This window comes from Pinus tabuliformis, chromosome X (assembly GCF_031772625.1).
Source record: "Pinus tabuliformis cultivar Carrire ecotype Pingquan chromosome X, CPIR1, whole genome shotgun sequence".
Classification (NCBI taxonomy): Eukaryota; Viridiplantae; Streptophyta; class Pinopsida; order Pinales; family Pinaceae; genus Pinus; species Pinus tabuliformis.
In genome coordinates this window covers 244,029,311-244,041,663 of record NC_142308.1, presented here as the reverse complement: position 1 = coordinate 244,041,663, position 12,353 = coordinate 244,029,311, and the positions used below count along the sequence as shown (strand labels likewise).

The window sequence follows — 12,353 nt, the reverse complement described above, 5'->3', positions numbered from 1 at the left end:
TATAAAATTACATCCCGCATAGTCGGGCCCCATGACACATTTGACCTTTGAAGAGATACCCAATCTTCGAGCGTGTTCAACTAGTCAATCTCCAAAATTCTACTAAGAACTAAAAACCTTTCTATTTCAAATACTATTGTATAAATTTTCTAAAGATTAAAAACGCCAAAACAAACATGTTGTTTGTACTTTTTGGTGCAAATGCTAGTTTGTGGTTGATTAGACTCTTTTTCCAAAAAAAACAAAAAAAACCTTATTTCTTGATTTGTATTTAACATTCCTTTATACTTTAATTAGTGGCAAAAAGTTTAAGCTGAAAAAAAAAAATATATATATATATATATATATAATTATAATTATAATTATAATTTTTTAAAATTATAGCTCAACCCCCAATACGACCCCTTTTTAATTTTATATTTTATTTTTTTAATATTACGCTGAAAGTAATAATGTCGTATCTAACTTTTCAAGATGGTTAGAATGCATCGTATAATCTCCCAGCATTAACAAGATTATTAGATAGGACTAAACATTAAAACAACTTCCAATGGAAGTCAAGTAACGTGGCCGGCCACCTTCCACACATCATGCTTTTCACGTGACTGTGGCCCCGCAGGCAGACAAATTGCATTCCGTAGTTTCAATGGCATCCAACGTCAATTGTGTAGGTGCGATTTTACATAAAGCAGATTCCAGTTTTTCCGTGTTAAAAATAAATTCCTCATAGGTTGCTCATTTTTTGTGGTGTTGGTTCCAGTCTGTGCGGGGCAGACAAATTGCATTCCGTAGTTTCAATGGCATCCAAACTCAATTGTGTAGGTGCGATTTGACATAAAGCAGATTCCAGTTTTTCTGTGTAAAAAATAAATTCCTCATAGCTTGCTCATTTTTTGTGGCGTTCGTTCCTAGTCTCTGCGCCTCTCATTCTCTCCTGTGTCTCAAGATTGATCAGCCATTGCTGTTGGGTTCAAGAGCCTCATCACCAGCAAGAAATTGTTTTTAAGAATCCATCTCTATTGCAGATTCGAGTCCTGCCATGTCGTTGTGCAACTGGACTGACTTTACTACAGCACCCGTCATCAAATGGACAGACTGACTGTCCTCAACCTCGGCTCTATGGATGTGCACGGCCGCCTTTCTTTATTTTAGGCGCATAGGGTGTCGCCCATGAGATCAGCGGCCATTTATCCATTAAATCTTCCAAACCCATCTCGCTGAAGCCTCTGAGAGATGGAGAAATGGGGTTATGAAGATCCATAGATGTGAGTTCGAGGGCGACCACGAGGACGGTTGGTGTAGGTGACGGCAGTCCAGTTGCACAAAGACACGGCGGGAGACCATTAATCTGCCATGGACTCTGTTACTCTGGATCGGTGGTGACGAGGTTCTTGAATGCAAGCAGCGATTGCGATTCTTGTGATATGAGAGAGTGAGAGAACTCTCGGTGGAGTTTATTGTTCAAAGGTCCAAAAACATTCATGAGGCTACCTGTTGCTATTATGGCTTCTGTTATTGGTTGAGGTTGGTTTTTTTGTTTTTTTTTGTTTTTAAAGCATTTGTAACAGTAATCTGCAGATTCTTTCAAAGTTACCAGCCATGTGGCCCAAAAAATACATACAACAGTAATAGGTTTGAGGAAATAGGTTTGAGGAAGGTTCAAGACAGTGAATAATTTTTTGGTGAAGACTTTTAAAGCTTTGCTTGTAATAGTAGTGAGCAAGTGGATAGATATGGGTATTGAGCTTATTTTGATGGACCTGAAAGCCTCAATCTTATCAAGCAGAGGGATTGTTTACATCAATGATTGGCATAGATTCAAGTTTAGAGCTGGCATGGGGAAGCCACCAATAACTATGCTGAGATGATGACCTTGAGGTTGCTGTTGTAATTTGAAATGAAGGTATCAATAGATTATAAGTATTTGGGGTATCTTTGAATGTTATCAAATGGGTAAAGGGAACTGATTTACTCTTCTTTTGCTTCCTGTTTTGGAGGAGACTAAATGAATATGCAATGATTTAAACTCTCTTTCCTTTGCTCATATACAAGGAAAAGGATCATGAAGCAGATGTCCTTTCCAAAGAGGGTGTCCAGATGCCACTTGGTCCATAAATGACTTATTGAGGAGGACAAGATTGGATCTGTATCTGAGTATAGCAACCCTCCATTCCATGAGACTCAACCTGGATTGCCACAAAGCAGGTAATAATACAAAAATCTCTTGAAGTCTCTTTTTGGTTGTATATCAGTTCTCGTGTTTATTTCTATTGAAATTAATAGAGAGACTTTTTGGTTTTTTATTTTGAAAAGGCCTGTACTCTTTTTTGAAGGCATGAGTCCTTATATTAAAATGTATATTTTGGATTGTTGTGGTTTAATTTTTGACGACGCTCCTGTGAGAGGCTGTGAATGGGCGTGATGTAAATCCTCTCGGGCTGTGAGTCTTTTTTGAACAGATTTTTATTCTTTTAATGGAGGTAGTTTTTGAAAACGCGTTTGTATAAGTATCTGAAAACGTAATTTTATGGATGACAATGTAATTTTTTTTTTTTAATGGAAAAAAGGTAGACATTAATTTAACGATGAAAAGGTAGAGTTATCAACCATGTAACTGTAGCTAATCATTATAATTATTTAAAAAAATCAACCATATTATTCTGATTCAGTGTTTTTATATATATAATATAAAGTATAAAAATCCAACATAATAGGATGATTTATCAATTGGATTTATACCAAATGTTACATAAACGAACTATATTATCTGTAATGACGGAATATATATATATATATATATATATATATATATATATCCATTTTCATTTGTTCTTTTAAAATATCATGGAAAAGTATATCCATTTCCGATTATTTTTAATGTTAGCGTTAAAATATGAAATAAAATATTAATCTTTTCAATGTTCTTCAATATTAAAATAAAATATATATATTTTTAAATTATATTAATTATATTTGTATTTATACTTTAAAAAGTTTGTGTTCAAAATGTTATAATAACTGGAAATAGATATTTAAAAGTCAGATTATTTTAAAATTAGCGTGGTTAAAACATATGTGGCATTATCAAACTTTTTATATATATATATATATATATATATATATAATTTATTATATAAATTTTGATATATTAATTAATTACATAATATTAAAAAGAAGACCAAATTGATATTTTAAATAGAAAAAAGGTATATGTATTTTAAAAAAAATTCACTTACAAATTTATTATATATAGGAATTTTATATATTAAAATGTTTATATTATAATTTAAAATTTAAAATTAATTTAAATTTATGTTAAGTCTAAATCTATCAAGCACCAAGAGGGATCAACTCTTTTGAGGCGTCACTTTTACTTTTAAGTTTTGCACTAAAAAATAAGTATGTATCTTGAGATATTTTGATCTTATCAGACGTTTGCTAGATGTAAGGTTAAGATGGATCTAGGTCATTTTTAGTCATGTATGATGTAACAATGTGTTTTTTTGTTGGCTTGACCCATGGGGAATTTGACCATTGAATATCATGATTTACATCATACTTCATAGCACAACAATTGTCAATTGAGCTACCTCCCATAAGTTGATAATGTGACAATTTTGAATAATGGAAAATATGAATAATAAGAATGTATTCAATTACAGATTATTTAAATTATGATTAGCCTTAATCTCTCTTTTTCTGCTTCTTTTTATAGTCACATATGTTACTTTTGTCATTTTTCATATCCATCACATGGAATGGAAGGTTAAAATTGTATACCATCCAAAATATTTAACTTGATATATCATAGTAAATATCATATCTCATCTCTCTTACTTCCCAATATTAATAGTGACTTTCTCCAAAGTCAATCCTTGTGACTTATGCATTGCTAAATCCAAAGAAAGTTTCAAAAGAATCTATTTTCTATTGCATCTTTCAATGGGTGTAATAGGAATGTCATGTTGTAGGGTGTAACATTTGTTCTGTGTTCATATTGATCTCTATAATTATTTTGGTGTTCATATTGACCTCTCCATTTAGTTTGATGTTCATATTGACCTCTAAACAAATGCAAAGGCTTACTGGACTTCTATTTAAAAAGAAAAATATACCAGTTATATTGTGTTAAACTTTATAAGAAGCTTGACACAAAATTCCTAGAACAGTTGAGGTGTATGGGTCTTTGGGTCCTTCCAATGGGTGTTTAGATCACTATTTTGTAGAAATGGAAGTGTTTGCTTCCATATTGGGGTTGTTTAGTAGGTATTTTGTTAGAAAGTTCTTAGAAATTTGAGCTATACAAAATTGTTGGGCATTTGTGTTGCCATGTTAATACTAATCATATGGTTAATGTAGTAATCAAATTCTTAGTTCCCTCCTTTTTTTACCTTTTTTTATTTGCAATCCCAATATACAACTATCATCAATTTCCCAACTTTCTTATTGATTGCCTTAATTTAACTCCTTTGGTTCTCCTCTATTATATCTCAATATTGACACTCACAGAGCTCTGGTTTATATATATACATATTAAGAGAAACCCCTTTTATAAAATTACATCCCGCATAGTCGGGCCCCATGACACATTTGACCTTTGAAGAGATACCCAATCTTCGAGCGTGTTCGACTAGTCGATCACCGGACTTCTAATAAGAAATTAAAAGATACCCAATCTTCAAGCATGTTCGACTAGTCGATCCCCCATTTCTAATAAGAAATTAAAAGATACCCAATCTTCAAGCGTGTTTGATTAGTCGATCTCCCGACTTCTACTAAGAAATTAAAAACCTTTCTATTTCAAATACTATTGTATAAATTTTCTAAAAGTTAAAAACCCAAAAACACTATAAGCATACCTTTGCACTTCTCGGTGCAAATGCTAGTTTGTTGTTTATTAAACTCTTTTTCGGAGAAAAATAAATTATCCTTATTTCAACATTTGTATGTAACCACCCTTTATGCTTTAATGGCCGTTATAAAGTTTAAGTTAAAATATATATATATATATTAATTATTTTTTAAATTATAATTCAACCCAAAAAACCACCCCTTTCTAATTTTATATATATATATATATATATTTTTTAATATCACGGTGAAAGTAATAATGTGTATCTAACTTTCTCATATATATATATATATATATATATTTTTTTAATATCACGGTGAAAGTAATAATGTGTATATAACTTTCTCCGATGAGTAGAATGCATCGGATTATCTCCAAGCTTTAACAAGATTATTAGGAAATGACTAAACATTAAAACAACTTCCAATGGAAGTCAGGTAAAGTGGTCGGCCACCTTCCACACATCATGATTTTCACGTGACTGTGGCCCCGCAGGCAGACAAAATGCATTTCGTAGTTTCAATGACATCCAAACTCAATTGTGTAGGCGCGATTTTACATAAAGCAGATTCCAGTTTTTCCTTGTTAAAAATAAATTCCTCATAGCTTTGTCATTTTTCGTGGTGTTGGTTCAGTCTCGGTCTCTCCTGTGTCTCAAGATTGATCAGCCATTCCTGTTGGGTTCAAGAACCTCATCACCAGCAAGAAATTGTTATTAAGAATCCATGTCTATTGCAGATTCGAGTCCGGCGATGTCGTTGTGCAACTGGACTGACATTACTACAGCACCCGTCATCAAATATGGACAGACTGATTGCCCTCAACCTCGGCTCTATGGATGTGCACGGCCACCTATCTTTATTTTAGTGGCATAGGTTGGCGCCCATGAGATCAGCCGCCATTTATTCATTAAATCTTCCAAATCCATCTCGTTGAAGCCTCTGAGAAATGGAGAAATGGGGCCATGAGGATCCATTGATTTGAGTTCAAGGGCGACCACTCTGTCCATTGGACGACAGTTGCTGTAGGTAACGGCAGTCCAGTTGCACAAAGACACGGTGGGAGTCCATTAATCTGTCATGGACTCTGTTACTCTGGATCTGTGGTGATGAGGTTCTTGAATGCAACCAGCGATTGCGATTCTTGTGATATGAGAGATTGAGAGAGCTCTCGGTGGAGTTTATTGTTCAAAGGTCCAAAAACACTGATCAGACTACCTGTTGCTATTATGGCTTCTGTTATTGGTTGAGGTTGATTTTTTTTGTTCTTTTGTTTTTAAAGCATTTGTAACAGTAATCTGCAGATTCTTTCAAAGTTACCAACCGTGTGGCCAAAAAAATACATACATCAGTAATAGGTTTGAGGAAGGTTCAAGGCAGTGAATAATTTTTTGGTGAAGACTTTTAAAGCTTTCCTTGTAATAGTAGCTTGGGGAGTTTGGTTTGCCAGGTATGTCAGCTTGTTTGATGATAAGTTAATCTTCCCTATTCAGCGTGCTTCACAAGGTGGTTTAAGTGAGGAAGTGGATAGATCTGGGTATTGAGCTTGTTTTGATAGAGCTGCTCAAGGAAAGCCTCAATCTTTTCAAGCAGGAGGGATTGTTTACATCAATGATTGGCATAGATTCAAGTTGAGTTGGCCTAGGGGAAGCCACCAATAACTATGCTAAGATGATGACCTTGATATTGTTGCTGCTTTTGCTGCTGGTATGAGATGAAGGCATCAATAGATTACAAGTATTTATTTGGGGTATCTTTGAAGGTTATCAAATGGGTAAACGGTAAAATGTTTTACTCAAAAAATTCTTTACTTCCTGTCTTGGAGGAGACGAAATGAATATGCAGTCATTTGAACTCTCTTTCCTTTGGTCATATACAAGGAAAGGAATCATGAAGCAGATGTCCTTTCCAAAGTGGGGTGTCCAGATGCCACTTGGTCCATAAATGACTTATTGAGGAGGACAAGATTGGATCTGTATCTGAGTATAGCAACCCTCCATTCCATGAGACTCACCCTGGATTGCCACAAAGCAGATAATAATAGAAAAATCCCATGAAGTCCCTTTTTGGTGGTATATCAGGTCTGGTGTTTATTTCTATTGAAATTACTAGAGAGAATTTTTGGATTTTTAGTTTGAGGAGGCCTGTACTCTTTTTTTGAAGGCATGAGTCCTTGTATTAAAATGTATATTTTGGATTTTTGTGGTTTACTTTTTGACGACGCTCCGGTGAGAGGCTGTGAATGGGCGTGATGTAAATCCTCTCGGGCTGTGAGAGTTTTTTTTTAACAGATTTTTATTCTTTTAATGGAGGTAGGTTCTGAAAACGCATTTCTGTAAGTATATGAAAATGTAATTTTATGGATGAAAATGTCATTTTTTTTTTAATGGAAAACAGGTAGACATTAATTTAATGATGAAAAGGTAGAGTTATCAACCATTCTAACCGTAGTTAATTATTATAATTACTTAGAAAAATCAACCATTTTATCGGGGTTCAGTGTTTTTATATATAATACCAAGTAAAAAAATCCAACATAATATCATGATTGATCAGTGGGATTTATACATAATGTTACAGGAAAAAAAACTATATTATCTGTAATTACGGAATATATATATATATATATATTTCAATTTCTAATTCTAATTCTAATCTAATTCTGGTTATCCATTTTTCATTTATTCTTTTAAAATATCAGAAAAATATATCTATTTCGGATTACTTTTAAGGTTAACGGTAAAATATAACAGTGATGATAGGTTATTTTTATATTTTTTCTTCATCATCCAGTTTGATGATATTTTAAAATTGAAATAAAATATTAATTTTTTCAGCGTAATGTTCTTTAATATTAAAATAATATATATATATTATATTTATTATATTTTTATTTACACTCTAAAAGGTTTGGTTCAAAATGTTATAATAACTAAAAAAATTTTAAAAACAAATTATTTTAAAATTGGTGTTGCCCAAACGTGTGTAATTTTTAGGTGATTTTAATGCATTATCAAACTATATATGTATATTTTGATATATATAAAAGAAGGGACTAAAATGATATTTTAAATAGAAGGAAGGTTAAATGTATTTTAAGATTTTTTTCTTTTACAAATTTATTATATATAAACAAATTTTACATGTTAAAATGTTTATATTAAAATTTTAAATTTTAAATCTATCTTAAGTCTAATCTACCAAGCACCAAGAGGGATTAAATCTTTCGAGGTGTAATTTTTTCTTTGAAGTTTTTCACTCAAAAATAGGTATGTACCTTGAGATATTTTGATCTTATTGGACGTTTACTAAATCTAAGGTTAAGATGTATCTAGGTCATTTTTAGTGGTGTATACTATAACAATGTGTTTTTTTCTTGGCTTGCCCCATGCGGGATTTGAACATTGAATTTCATGATTTACATCATACTTCATAACACAACAATCGCCAATTGAGCTACCTCCTATAGGTTCATAATGTGACAATGTTGAATAATGGAAAATATGAATAGTAAGAATGTAGTCAATTACAGATAATATAAATTATGATCAATCTCAAGCTCTCTTTTTCTACTTCTTTTTATAGTCACATTTGGTGTTTTTGTCATTTTTCATATCCATCGCATGGAATGGAAGGTTAAAATTATATACCATTCAAAATCTTTAACTCGTTATATTGTAGTAGATGTCATATCTCATCTCTCTTGCTTCCAAATATTAATAGTAGCTTTCTCCAAAGTCAATCATTGTGACTTATGGATTGCCAAATCCCAAGAAAGTTTCAAAAGAATTTGTTTTCTATTGCATCTTTCAATGGATGTAATAAGAATTGTTTGAGGAGGTAATTCATTCCATGAAACTCCCACATAATTATCAAATTTTAGTAAAACATATGTGAAGGGTTTTGTGGTAAAATTCCAAGGTAATACACAAATTTTGTATAACTCCAAGAGGGAAATTAGGAGTTTTACATTAGTCCGTATGTTTGATGTAAGCATCACTCAAACTTCAACAACAATAAGTAGCTCAAATTCCATGTCTCCCTCGTATGTTTCGATGGAGTAGTTTTTTTATCCTCTTGCAACAACGTTCACTGCAATGAGATAATTTAAGTTTTTTAAGCAACACATATGATGATGTTGTACATCATCATTTGTTGCAAACAAATGTCTTGTGTGATCAAAGGACTCTTTTGTGGAAGCATCCAAGTATGTGATTGTATGAATCATAAGTAATTTATACAAAAGAATTAGTGCACATTGCCAATATTTTTTTGTGCATATAGTGAAATCAATTTACACTATTAATCTAATTACTTTGAAATTAATTCATATAATCCATTTAGTTACATTAGATAAATAAATAAATAAATAAATAAATAAATAAAATTAACATCTACACTAAAATCAATGCATCTAGTGCAAACAATTAAATAGGATTATAAATTAGCATCTACATTGAAATCAATGCATTTAGTGTAAACAATCATATAATATTAGAAAGAAAAATCTACATTGAAATCAATGTATCAACCTCAATCAAACATTATTAGAATTTAACAATTCCACGTAAATCAATCTACTTATGTCACTAAAAAGACATACATAATATTATTAATTTAATTATTATAATAGAATTATTATATAAATAATTAATAAATATTAATTATAATATAATATAGTAATTATAATTAACTCGTCCATAGAATCTTGGATAGATGGTGATCAGGTGCTCTTTTAAAGCACTGATTGATGTGAAGTCATTAGTTCAATTCTTGAATCTTGGGTAGATGGTAATTGGGTGCTTTGTTAAAGCACTCGATGTGAAGTCACCAGTTCAATTCCCTGACCCGATCGAGGTGATATATTGCACATGTTGAATATGTAGTCCTACCAAACTTAAAAAAATAAAAATATAATTAACACTTTAATTATTATGTAATATATTAGCATTAATATGAAAATATTAATTTTTTTCTCACGAATATTAAAATAGTAATTATATTAGTTAATATATTATTATTATTATAAGAAGATTAATATATCTATATATACACACACACACACACACACACATTCTGATTATATAATTAAAAGAGTAATAATGATTTATTATCTGAATCAAGGCTTTTACGAATAGAAATATTTAAACATTATTTATCTTCGTAATATGTAAGCACAAGCGTTCAAGTAAGTGAGTTTTGATAGAAATATCTCATCCTCATGATGAACCACATTAGTTGGTTTGAAACACATAGGAAATCAACTTATTTATGTGATGGATCCAAAAGGCAGATGTTTGAATGATTATATTATTTGTCATATTATAATTAGTATATCCTTAGTTTCCATGTGTAGATTATATTAATTTAATATTGTGAACTTTGGTAAATATTTAATAAAATTAGTATAATTGGAACTATTTTATATATTATACTATGTTATTTTATTGGTCTATTTTATTTTATTTTGTTATGTTTATTTTGTATTCTATTTATTAATTTCTTATTCTCTTCTATTATAATATATATTGATTTGTTTTATTATATAGCTTTGTAGTTCACAAGACCTGATAACATGTAATAGAATTAATATATGGCCAACCTCTGGCAAGTTGACTTTGGTTCATAGGGTTAGTAGTAGTGTTATGGATTATGTGATATCTAATACCCATGTTCTCGACCATATTGTAATTTCAACCTCCTAACCGACCATGATCCTAATTCTAACCACAAACCTCTAACCTTAACTCTAAACCTTGACATGCACACAAGCCACATACACAAGAATTGTGAGAGTTAAAGGCACATTCGTTTGATAGAAGTAAAATGGATCTCTTCTTAAAGTATTAAAAAATAGATTTATCTTTCTTAATGTATAATGATAACATTGATTACATCTACCACAATTTACTATAGCCCTTTTCACTGTCATTAACAAGTTCTCTACCGTGGTGTCTTATAAAAATAATAATATAACTTCCAACCCTTGGTATGATAATGATTTTAAAATATCTAGGAAAGCAATTAAAGATGCTCCTAATGAAATCGTAAATATTGAAACATACATATGTAGAAAGCTCTTATCAAAATGAAGAAAATGTCATATATAAATGGGAGGCAAGAGCATCTTATGCACCTTCTGAAGTTGAGCCTAGAAATTTTTGGAGGAAAATTCATGTTTGTAAAATGAAAGGAAATAATTTGATCCCCTTAAATAACTAGGATATTTATCTTAAGAATATTTATGATTTCCCTAACATCATGGGCACCATCCTGAACACTCCTACTGAGGAGGATATCCTATCTTTAAAATACAAGGAGTTCATGATTAAGAATCTCAATAATGGGAAAGATAGGGATATTGAAGGCTACCAAAATGAAAATTTCAAAATGGGAATGATTGTCCTTATCCCTCATATACACAAACTCATCAATTTCACAGTGAAACAATGCTTCCCTAAGCCTTGGAAGCAAAGCCTTATCATATCTATTTTTAAAAGTGGAGATAAAATTTCCTCTAACTATAGGACCATATGATTAACCACATTTTAGCAAAATTGTATGGGATCATTTTGGAAAACAAGACCTTTAGCTTGAAAACTGACGTAAAAGAGCTAAAGGGAAAGCTAGATTTAGGAGACATCACTCAAATATAGACCATTTTGTTACCCTTAGGTTAATTGCAAAGGAATGTCACAATACAAGATCGATCGATTCTATTGTTTTGTTGACTTTAGAAAAAAATTTGGCACAGTTCCTCGGGATAAGCTATGAAAGAGGCTAGAAGAGATAATAGTTACTCTCGAGTTACATGTTTTTGTGATTAAGCTATACAATAATGTTATTTCCAAGCCTAAAACCAATGAGGGTTGGTTAGAAGAAACTAAATGCAATATTGGAGTCAAACAAAGGTGCTCCCTATCCCATACCCTCTTTGGCATCTACATTGATAAGTTATAAAAGTTTTTGGAAGTTTCATGATGTGATGGCCCCAGGCTCACTCATATGATCATTTCTCTTATCCTTTATGCTTACGATATTGTACCTTTAGTAAGGATACATGTTGTTCTTAACAAACAGTTTAGAATCCTCCAAGCTTATTGATCCAAGATGGGTGTGACTATTAATATAGACAATATTAAAATCATGATAATTAAATCCAAAAATATCAACTATGATCTTTTCATTTATGATAAAAAAAATACTTGGAGAAAGGTTCTTCATATAGATATTTGGGAATTTACATTCATCATGAGCTGAACTAGAATTATAGCATTGAGAAAAGGATAATTGGAGGCTAGAAAGCTTATTATGGGCTTGTAAACAATTGTAAGTTGAAAGATATTTTGGTACAGAGTAAAAGAAAAAATCATCTTTGAGACTCTCATCACCCCTGTTATTTTATATGGATGTGAGGTTTGGGGTTGTAGTATATCTAGAAAATTTTGGAGAAAGATTGAGTTGATCCAAAATAAATTTATAACCTAAACTAGTAGAAAATG

At 31.3% G+C, this 12,353-nt stretch overlaps 1 long non-coding RNA gene across 3 annotated transcripts; it reads left to right on the top strand.

Moving 5' to 3' along the window:
- Window positions 1–704: 704 nt before the first annotated feature.
- LOC149139285 (uncharacterized) lies at window positions 705–7,234 on the top strand. Of its 3 annotated transcripts, none has more exons than XR_016264545.1 (3): window positions 705–1,878; window positions 2,053–2,205; window positions 5,591–7,234. It is a non-coding gene; the product is annotated as an uncharacterized LOC149139285 (long non-coding RNA). The 3 variants fall into 3 exon arrangements; XR_016264544.1 differs by having other exon boundaries at window positions 705–1,903; XR_016264543.1 differs by lacking the exon at window positions 705–1,878 and having other exon boundaries at window positions 1,910–2,205.
- Window positions 7,235–12,353: the final 5,119 nt, after the last annotated feature.